We start from the raw sequence: 12,224 nt of genomic DNA on the forward strand, positions 1-12,224 counted from the left end.
AAATTTTAGGGCAAGAAGCATGAACTAATAAAGTCAATCCAATTTCTACATTGTGCCGATGACGGCGCTCAACAACACCATTATGCTCATGAGTATGAGGACAAGAGAGCATGTGTTCAATACCATGTTCTTGAAGGAGAGTGGAGACAATTCTATATTTGCCTCTCCAATCACTATGAAAACACTTGATTCTTTGAGAAAAGAAATTTTCAACAAACAACTTAAATCTCTTAAAAATACCAAGTGTAACAACTCCTATATTTCTAACCCAAAATCTGTATTGTAGGTCCGATAACCCAAAAGTCAAGCCGGATTAAGTTGTGGAGTATCCGGATAGAATTCCATGATCCATACCCTGAATCCATGGATCTGGATTATCTTGATGAAGAACTTGCCTTGCTGGGAAATTGGATCCCTAGTAGAAGTCAAGAGTTGTTTGAAGATATCCAAAATGAAGGTAAAACCTCCCCCATGTGTTGTTTAGGGTTGGGTTGAGGTCGAGGATCAACCCCTTACGCAAAGCACCTAAGTACTGCAAAGTACTAAAGGGCGGTTGCTTAAGGCTGTTGATTGGGCCAATCAACCACCCAAGCGATCGCCATGGTATGCTTGCGGGAAATTGCCCTAATTTGCCCTTTGTCCTCTATAAATAGCAAACACCATCCTTTTAACTCATTATTATTTTCGGGATTGCTGCTGTAGACAGTTAGGAAGCAGAAGTCATGTGCTGGAAGATGAGAGAAGTGTGGATTCCGATTTGGATCCATTCCCCCATCTGTTTTGCAAATTTGGTTGAGGTATGTGAATCCCCTTCACTCCATGCTCTTCCCTCATCTTTGGAATGGTATAGATCCATCTCCTTCATGTTGGGTTGACCTAATTGTGATTAGTTCTATTCCCTAATCAATGATTTTAAGAATATCCTGTCCGAAAACGAATCCCTGCATTCGAATGAAGGATGAATCTAATCAAGGGAGATGAACTGGGTTATGGTTCTATGTTAATTTTAGATTACTGATTTGCACCTTTGTTATAGACTAATTAAGATTGAAACTCGAATTAAGATCATCCCAAAACCGGATTGAAATTGAATGATCAAAAGTCTAAATTTCGGATCTAGAAGACTGTCTATAACAGGGGCGGTCGTTTGTGGCGGTTGCTTGACCCAACCGACTGGCCCAAGTGACTGGCTGAGTCACAATGGGCTGTGTGAGATTTGTGTTTGCTTTGATTTGACTCATGTCCTTAATGTATTATTGTAACCCTATGTTTAGGTGTTCTTTGACTTTACTGGAAGTCTTGTAAGTGAGATTTGATTGCATTCTAGTGAGCTTTTACTTAATTACGGGTAAGGACACACTTTCTTGTTTATATGCAATGACATGCTATATGATGAATTAGTTATTTCTTGCATTAATTATTAATCATATACCTTGCTATAGTTGTATAATTCATTGTTATACTATTGTATACCTGTTGTATGTGATGTTTCAATATACTTTATCACTTTATGATATTGAACAACTAATTATGTTATGATAGTGAATGATGTGACGCAGTTGTGATGGAAAGGTATCCAATTGAGTATCCTTACTTAAGATATCAGAGGGCTATGGTATGAGACACATGCTTACTAATGCCTCTAACACTATCATGATTGCTGGATGACATACCTAGGGAGTCTAGAATTGCATAGCTAGGTACCCTACATGCTATTACCCTTTCGGTAGGGGAATTGAACCCGAATGACCCATGACAATAGTGACGTGACTATGTTTCATCCTATAGCGGTAACTACTCTGTGCGGAGACTCAGTGGTCCACTGTTGGTCATGCAATGGTTGGGTTGCATATGTTAGGGTTAGGCTCATGGACGTCCAAGGAGCGGCCAGGGTGTCATGAGGAGTCATGAGAGCATTCAGCCCCAACAATACGTGGATGATCATAGGGTTAGGGAGTGGAGTCCAATAGCGGTAACCAGTCCATGAGGGTTTTCATTCCTAGGTTGCAAAGATCTTGAACCGAGTTGGGTGGTGCCATAGGGGAAGTATCGGCCTTCATATAGTCTGTTACCGGTATGACCTTACATTGGATTAGAAACCCCGACATGCGCTAGTACTCATGCCAATGGTTGTGGTAAGAGAGTGTTGACTTAAACCCCAGCTAAGGATGCCTGATGAAGACTTAGTACTCGGGATCCTAACAGAGGTAACCAGTCCGTGAGGGATCAAAATAACTAGACCTACCTAGAAGAGGGCTGGTGTTATATCTTAAAGCATGTCAACTATCTAGAGACTTGCATAGTTAGATCTTAGTACCATACATATTATTTCATATCATTCATTTCATATATGCATTGCTGGTTATGTTGACATATGTATGAGAAATGTGTTATCCTTATTGAGTTCGTCAAAACTCATTCCTTTATTTGTATGTTTTATTATCTTCGTACAGATGGTAGCCAACGGAAACTGGAGAGAATCCGTATGTTGACATATGTATGAGAAATGTGTTATCCTTATTGAGTTCATCAAAACTCATTCCTTTATTTGTATGTTTTATTATACTGTACAAATGGTAACCAACGGAAACTGGAGAGAATCCGTATGATTGAACCATCATCTATGAAGAAGATGTGGTACCGTCAGTGAGAGATGGAGATGTGGTCCATGAAGCCTCCTACGGATGCTTGGAGTGCGCTTATAGCACCCATTGATAGCCGGAGAAGGTAGATTGCCAAGCATTTTGAGAACTACTTGGAAAAGAACTAGAGGACTCACTTTCTTATTGTTTTGGAAGAGAAGACTTTAGTTTTAGAAAAGAAAACTGGAAAGAAGATAATTTAGTTTATTTGATTACTTCCACTGAACTCGATATTTCTTTTGAGAACTTGATTACTTTCATTTGGTTATTTATTGAGTCTTTTATTGGAGTATTTGGACTCCTATAATCCCTTTTATTAATTATTTGAACTTGCTCTTACTATTGATTATCTATTTTTTTGTATTTATTATTATTGATGGGTAAAACCGTGGATCCTGTGACGGATCGCAACCACGGGTTGTTGGGCGAGTAACCGAGACCGGCGGGTGGGGTGTGACACCAAATACCTCAAATTTAACAATCATAGGATAAAACCAAAATTTTTTTTGCTAAAATCATCCACAAAAATCACAAAATATTGACACCTCTCAAGAAACTCCACAAGAGAGCGGCCCCAAACCTCATAAAATATCAAGTCCAAAGGTCCATCAAAATCTGCTTTTGATGGGCAGAAAGGGAGTTTGTGACTTTCCCTTTTTGACAAGCATCACAAACAAAACAAAATCATCTAAACTAACTGACAACTCAAAATTAGAAATTAAATTTTCAACAACTTTGGAGGTAGGATGCCCCAAACGTGAATGCCAATTCCAAAAAGAAGTCTTTTATCCAACAAATGCTTTGGGAGAAGGATTGGAGCCCAACCGAATTTGGTAATCCATCCTTAATGCTGCCCTAAAGAAGACATCTCCCCGTTGTACGGTCCTTCAGATAACAAATATAAGAATGAAATTCAAATAGAGCATTATGATCCTTAGTGAATTGGGAGATCAATAATAAATTTTTGCAAATAGAATGCACATTAAGAACATACTTCAAATGGACTGGAGAATAAGATGTACCAATATTCATGTTACCAATATTTCTGATTGGAAGATCAACAGTCAACACCATTACCAACTTGGACTTGATCTAAACCATGGTAGGGTTATGCAATATGGAGATTCGCAAGACCATTGGTGATGTGATGTGTAGCGCCAGAGGCAGGGTACCAAGTTGAGTTTGGTTCTTGAAGTCTTGCACGCATGGAGGTAGTTGAGTTTGAGTAGAGTTCTTGAAGCCTTGCACGCATGGGGTAGCGGTGGCTAGGGCAACCCTAGATTTGACTAGGGTTGCCTGTGATTTTCCTGTTTCGCCCTCAAACATTATTATCCTTAACAACCATGTATTCTGACACAAAACCTCCTAATTTGTTTTTAAATAAAAATTATAGATGTTTATTGAACCAACCATGTGAGAGGCTATTCAGACCACAGAAACATATGGCTGACTATCTTCTTAAGAATGGGGGGGGGGGGTAGGGGGGAAGTGGTTCTTAATTAAATGCTATTTTAGGAAATTAACCTTTTATTGCTTTGCTTATGTTTTAGAATATTTATACCATTTTTCTTGGGGTGGAGAAGAGTTGGCAGTTCTAGAAGCCTTTACAAGGATAAGGTTTGAGTCATTTTCATTGAATGTGCTCTTCTTAGTTACTTTTTCATATTCTTGTTTTCTACAAAAACCTCCCTTGTTAGGAGGGTCCAATCTTTTTTAGGTAGGGCTCCTTCCAATCCTTGTTTCTCTGCTGCATTTGTAATAACTATAGTACAGTCTGCCAATTTCGACTGCTCCAAAGGTTCATGCAATGAAAAGCCTCTTAAATTACACTATGATCTATTTCATTGTGTTGCTTGGACTTCTAGCAGTAACAAACTATAGTGTAAGAAAAGTGATGCATTTTCATTAGACATTATTTTCAATGTGATTGTTTGGTTGTTTTTGTTGTGTATTCACTTTTCTCCTTGACATTGTAGTGTTCTCAAGCTGAAAGCTCATTCTTGCAATACTGGGAAGGGCATATAGAGCTTTCGAAACCTCCATATCAGTTAGCAGCAAAAGCTTCTCCTTTAAGCATCCGACAAGAAATAATGTTTGCAAAGCTCATAGAAGAAAATGAATTGGCTTCCCACATTCATTCATTCTGTATAGAGGCTAATGCTGCTTGTTCTAAAAATTTATTGTTCAAGAAGAAAATAAACGGAACAACCTTACCACCGGTATCCCAATGGAATGCCGTCAAAGATGAATATGATCGCCTTCCAAATGAGACAGCACAATTAATGGTCAGCCAAGGAGAGTTCCCATTTTTTCGGGAATCAAAGGTGAAAGAGGGAAGTTTCATGCTTGTCTCTGATCTAAGGGACCCACTATCATATAGATCATTCTTACCGCGAATTGTGGCATCAAAAATTCCATTTTCCTTGGCACAGATTGAGGACTTAAAGAAGATTTTTGGTGTGACAAATGAATCAAACATGGATAAGTATATTCAGAAGACACTCAAGATATGTGAGGAGCACATTCAAGATGAGCAAAGTACCTGTGTTACCTCTGCTGAGGATCTCATTGATTTTGTAGTCGAGAAATTAGGGAACCATGTAGTTGCATGGAGTACTGAAAACATCGAAGGATCTTATGAAAATGTAACAATTGGAAGTGTGAAACTCATATATGGGAACCTTTTCGAACCACCAACCTTGTGTCATAGTAAGCCATTCCCATTTCAAATCTATTATTGCCATGTTCTACAAAAAGTAAAAGTATATGAAGTTGACCTACATGCTAGAAAGAAAGTGAATCATGCAATCATGGTATGTCACCATGACACATCAACTTGGGATCCAAAACACATTGCTTGTAAGTTGCTTGGTTGTGGCCCTGGTCTAAATGAAATTTGTCATTGGATGAATGAGAATGGAGTTGTTTGGACGAAGACCATATAGGTTAAGCAGCATTTGAAGCTTTAGTTTCTTCTAGTTCTCCTGTTTGTGGTACATGCTACTGATTATATTAATTATGTAACACATTCTGTCGTGGTGTATTATTCCTTTCAAGCTTCAGTATAATTTAATCTTCAATTGTCCACCATAATGGATTACAATTTAATCTTTTTTGTGGTACAAGGCTTTAATTAATAATCTGTTACCACATTTATGCATTGTCTCTTCTGTGCCTAAAACTTTTTAACTGGTCTTTCCAAGTTTTCTCCTTCTCTCAAAGTTTTCCTTCTGTAATCAGAAAACCCCAAGATTGTTTCTATATTGGGAGTTTGAATTGTTCATACAGCCCCAACCGTGTGGGATGTTATCTTTGACCTCAGAAACATATGGCTGGGGATCTTTTATAAGTATCTTCTTAATTAGATAACCCTTTGGGGCGTTAATGTTTCAGTTTTCCCCGCTTTGGAGTAGGGTGGCCAGTTAGCTGCAAAAGTAATTATGAGACTTATGACCTTTAAAGGGTTCAGGTTTGGGTCCTTTTCCTTCAATGTGCTCTTTTTATTTTGGTTTGCGACCAACTTTTTTATTAGTATACACTTAAGTTTTCAACATTTTTTTAGGGGTAGACCAAAGCATTTTTGGAATGTGTTGATACTACACAACTTAATTTCCCACTACATAAACCCAGTCACCACCTTCAGCAACAACAAAACCATTTCTATTGCAGCATTTCCAAACTTCTGATCTTCATTCAAATTCTACCATGGCCCATCGCATTCTATTGCTTTGATTTTTAATAACAGCTCACTTTGGTGTAAGACTATAGATGTTTTTTCCATTATTCATTCGATATGTTTGTTTCTTACTTCTTATTTTATCTTCCTGTTAAGTTATTTCTTCTCCCTCGACTTTGTAGGGCTTCCAGCTGAAAATTCTTTTTCACGATATTGGAAAGGGCATATTGATCTCCCCCGTCATCCATATTGGTGGATGCAAAAGTTTTTTCCTTAAACATCCACCAGGAAAACATGTTTATAAAACTTATGGAAGAAAATGATTTGGCTTTCCACCTGTTTTTATTCTGTAAACAGGCTAATATTGCATGTTATACAAATTTACTTGTAAAGAAGAGAACAGATGATACAACCCTATAATTCAGAATATTTCGTCCAAGTAAGTTACTGCTAAGGTTTATTATTTGTAAACTAGGCTCCGCATCCCTACTGGTAAATTTCCAGATATTCGATTTGTTCATAATGAAAGCATATTGAGGGTCAACAAGTTTACTATAGAATTGGGAAGCACACTAGCAAATTGATTATCATCTAGCTCAAAAGCTGCAACCTAGTTGGGGACTTCACTTTCTTTACCATTGAAGTACTAAAACTTTTCCCAGGGTTTGTAGACATGAAATGGCAAACGTGGTGCCAAAAGATTTTGCCCAGCAAAATCTGGGGGACAGTTTTCCTACGCAATCTTAACCCAAGTTTTTTTGCCAAGAGACAGTCTCGAGGCTACAACTGTATTTTGTAAACATGCATAAAGAAAAATATTTCCATTTTTTTCTTCTTCCTACTCACTTAATTTTGAACCCTCGATGCTACCAAAACTAAATCCTGGTGCCAACTCAACAGAGCTTCGACTTCCCCATACTTTTTTGTCTTGCTTAAAGTTGTGAAGCACCTTAATCTAATACAAAATGCACATTTCATGCATTCAAAACTCGATCAGATACTTTCTGTTCCTTTCAAAAACTAGTGACTACATCGTCTAGAATACTCATTAACAAGTTTTGCGAACGATGATGACTTCATCTTTAGCAACTTGTCTGGGGAATCATATTCTAGAATAAGCCCTACTCCATCGAAGAAAAATATACGACAATTTAATTAGGCACACCAAAGAAATAGATAAGAAACAAACTCAACGAACTCATTTGATTGGTGTACCCATTATTGGCTACTAACCATTATCTAAAAGGAGGACCATGTCACTATCAAGAATTGATGTTATCCTATGTGCAATTGTGATAACAGCAGAACTTGAGAAATATTGAGTGAGTGTTTATTGGATTAGATGGTCAGTCATGGAATCCATTGATTGAGTAGCTTCATCAAGCACTAAAATTTTGCTTTTCTTCAATAATATCTTTGCCAAACAAACTAGTTGCCTCTACCCATGCTCTAGTTATCTCCATTCTCAATCCCTATGATGGTTAACATTAAAAAAAAAAAATTAAAAAAAAAATAGGTTAGCTAATTATAGTGTTACCCACTTTTTGGGAAAGGGGCCAAGTAGCTTCATAGCTGGGATGTGCACTTGAGGTTATACATCAAACATCAATTAAACTGAGAGAGAGACCACATTAAATATTACAACTTAAAGTATCTAAAAGAAAAGACCATTTAATACAAGGTGGGAGGATTAGAGAAATGAAAGACTCATGATGAAGGACAGAATGTTTGGCTATAGTCTGCTGAAAAGTTCCCTTCGTGGTGGATATGGCAAAACTGAATTTGTGAAGTTGATTGTTGTCATCGCCGAATATCATCAATGATGTGAGAAATTTTCCACGGTGATTAAGATTTGTTAAAGGATGTTGATCAGAGATAGATTGTTGCTTTCAATTAGAAGCTGTGATATCTACAAATTAGCTCCTCAATATATGGCTTTACATATTTCTAAGGCTTCTGCCACAATGGCATCTTGATATCCACAACCCTCCCCAAAAGCAAATTGAAAGCGCCTCTGCATCTCTTGCAATACCCCCAAATCCAGATTTTTTCCTTTGATAGAAGGTACAACATGCCGGTGGTTCATTCCAATGAATAAACCTTGCATCTCGGATTTGGGTTTGTCGAGAAAATTCAAGTGTGATAGATTTAGTACCCTAGTACGATGAATGTTGGAGACGTTTGTTCCACTGACGGAAGTTGGTTTGGTTTATCTATCTACCATGCGTATTGTAACACCCCGATTTCCATTTAAGGAGAAAGTCGTCATTGATCAAATCCCCCTTATTTTAGTAGGCGCCAGTCTTCTTCATCTGGCCGCATTGCATCAATATGGATCAAATAATCCATTGGGTGTACAGGATCGATGTTACTTAGGTAGTGAACCCAAATACACTAGGCAATGTGAATAAATAAAATCCACCAATAATACAATATATCGTAGTGAAATATATTCAAATATAATCTAAAATGCTTCCATAAATTGTCTCATAGTTGTAATGAAATCCAAGTAAACATATAAATGTCAAGAATTACAGCTAATGGAAAATTTTAAAATTTATCTATCCTAAGAAATGTATTAGACATGATCTTCATCTTCATCCTCTGAATATCCATCATCCCTTTGATCAAGTCCATCATCTGTAGAAATAAGGGGTAAGTTTTGGGAAGAAACTTAGCAAGTACAACCTAACACATATCAACAGTTTCATTTCTTTTTATACTTGATATTTAATTAAATAATAATCATACAAATAAAATTAACTGACATGTATAAAAGAGAAAAATAAAGTCATGGCATGCCCAATGATATGGATGACACTCAATGATGCTAACAAAATATAAATAAACCACACCCTCGCTGGTCTAGGGTCGATAGGATGCCATATGCCGTTACATGGTCTACGCGCGTTACACAACCCAACATCCATCTACCCTAACCAAATGTTTTCAAACTCAATATATGTTCCATGCTGTTACATAGTCTGTGCGCATTACACAGCCCTAACATACATTCTAATTCAAAAAACACAACTATCATCCCATATGCATACATGGTCTAAGGTCGATAGTATGAAGATTGTACTTACTGTGGAGAAATAATCACCCTTTAGATAGAGGGCCTTCAATGCTCTATATTATCTTCTTCTTTTCCCTGACATTTTTCACCATTCGTTTATCCCTCCTCTCAATATTCCCTCCTAAATCCTAGGTTTTTTCCCAGATTTCGAATTAGATCTGGGTGGGGTTAAAACAATACAAAAATGTGTGATTTTATTTATATGTAATTTAATTTATGTAACTATGAGGCATTGTACCCTAGACCTCTTTCTTTATTCAAGGTGATTGTTGACTGTTTAATTAATCCTCAACTTACGACTAAATTTGGCAAATAAATTCTAGTAAGTATGTTAATCCCATACCAATTCGGCTTTTAACCGTAATTATTTGAATATCAATACAAAATGTCAAGACTACCCCTATGCTTTAGTTACAGGTGTTGCACATATAACTTTCATATGTCACATAGTGTTAGTAGAATCTTCAAAGGAAGACGGTACCTGCAAGGTGAGTGAAAATACTGGTGAATGATGGTTTGCACCTAGAATTGATATTCTGTTGAATGACCGAATGATGAACGGGCCAAACATCTGCAACTTCTTGTTGTGTAAGTGCAAGACATAAAGATATGTTGGGGTGTTGCATTTTCTAAGCCAACATAAAACAAGCATAATGGTGAGATGTTACATCCTCTGTGATTCAACAAATATGTTGTTGGCAACTTTTTATGTACTGACTTCCATCCAAATGAAGAACTTGTTGTGGTAAAGGAATTCTCCATAATTTCTCCCAAATTGAAGATGAAACACAAGGAGTAGTTTGTGTAACACTGGAAGCATTGGATTGACTTACAATTGACAATGATGGTGGAGCCTATAAGCAGATTTGACTGTGAATATCCCTGTTGTCATGTGTTTCCAGATAACTCTATCCGGCTTTGATGTGGAAGAAAGTGGAATATTAAAAATTATAGTAGCAACCTCTGGCGTCCACCATTTGTGAATCAAAGTTACATTCCAAATTAGAGTGTTAGCATGGAAAAGATCTAACACCTTTGCAAGAGCTTGGGAGCATAAGGGTAACAACCGTTATCAATTGCGTAATTTAGTATCCATGGAGTGGCCCACAGGTTAATTGATGTACCTGTTACCCACTTGAATGAACATTCCTTGTTGAATAAGACTTTGGGCTTGCAGCAGTGACTTCCATCCCCAGGAAACTGTGGGAGAATCAAAAGCTTCTAAAAAGGAAGAACTCCATAAGGATTGATTGGGATCTAAAAGTTCCCATGCCTTCCAAGACAAAAGAGCTAGGCTTAAAGATGTGAGATTCTTAATATTAAGACCTCCTCTTTTCTTTGGTTTATATAAGAAGGACCAGTCCCTAGTATGAACTCTTTGTTTTGTTACCCAAACCCAGAAAAAAAAACTCTTGAAAGTTTCTGGCCTTGTTAAAGTGTTGAAGTAGGCACCTTGAAACATGACGTCAAGTAAGCAAGCAATGCATTTAGAGTGGATTGTATCAAAGTTTTTTACCTACCTCTGGGAGTAGTTGTGCGCTCCATCCATGTAATCTTGAATTAACTCTTTGCAACAGAGAGGAATAGTGCCTTTTCTTTTTAAGACATCCCAGGATCAAAGGAATACCCAGATAGATATCCAACTTTGTAGTAGGTGTGATATGAAACTTTGTAGTTAATTCTCTCTTAATAGCATTTAGTGTACCTGGACTGCAAAAACTCGTGGCTTGTTGAGATTCAATTGTTGACCAGAGTAAGCGTAATACTTTTGTATGATTGAATAAAAGATTCTTGTTTCCTGGCTTGTTACTTGTCCAAATAAAATCAAGTCATTTGCAAATGCTAAGTGAGAGATACATTCACCACCTCAAATTAATTTAATCCCCTTTAATTGTTGTCCATTCTCTAGATGTGAAGTAAGAACTTCGGCACATAGGACAAATAAATATGAAGATAGAGGATTGTAACAAGAGGATCTCCTTGTCACAATCCTCTAGTAGGCTTTAAGTAAGGAAGAGGAGAACCATTTAAGATAATTGAGTGTTGGGGTGTTGTAACACAAAACATTAACCACTCTATCCATTGAGCAAGAAAACCATGAGCCTGTAATGCTTTTTTGATAAAAGACCACTCAAGATGATCATAGGCTTTGCTCATGTTTAATTTCACTACCATGAGACCTTTCTTTCTTCTTCGATGTGTATATAATTTAGAGCAAATTGCACTGGCACCCCAAAATGGAGACCTTAAAGCACTGACACCCCCACTTTATGTTTAAAAAGCACAGAGACCTCAAAATTGGATTTTGGTTGGATATATTTGTCAAATTTATCCCTGAAAACAGTTAAATCACTGTTTATTTTCAAAAATATCTTTATAATAAACAATGTCTGAAAGGCTAGATCATCACTCTCTAGACTTCATCTCCGAATTAAGGCTAGGTAAACTACAAAACATACAAGACAAAATTAGGTAGTAGGGGGATTTAACACAACTTGTGAGAAATTAAACTGGAAAAAATACAAACTGTAGGGCTCTCCATGGCGTCAGGGAACCATGTTTGGTTAAGGGCCTGTTTGGTTACATGAGTCTAGAGATTTAAGAAATTTTTACATTTTTCAAAGTATTAATTTTTCAATGTAATTGGTTGTCTTCTAAATAAAGATCAATCAATATTGTCAAGTTTTCAAGGGATTGACCCTGTAAATCCATTCTATTTTAAAATCTTCCAATTGAATTTAAAATATTTCCTCCTAGCAAGTTACTGCTGAGGCGTATTATTTGTGAAGTTGCAAGGCTCCGCATCCTACTGGTAAATTTCCAGATA

This window comes from Hakea prostrata, chromosome 7, assembly GCF_041222555.1.
Source record: "Hakea prostrata isolate BN-2017 chromosome 7, UWA_Hpros_2, whole genome shotgun sequence".
NCBI classification, from domain to species: Eukaryota; Viridiplantae; Streptophyta; class Magnoliopsida; order Proteales; family Proteaceae; genus Hakea; species Hakea prostrata.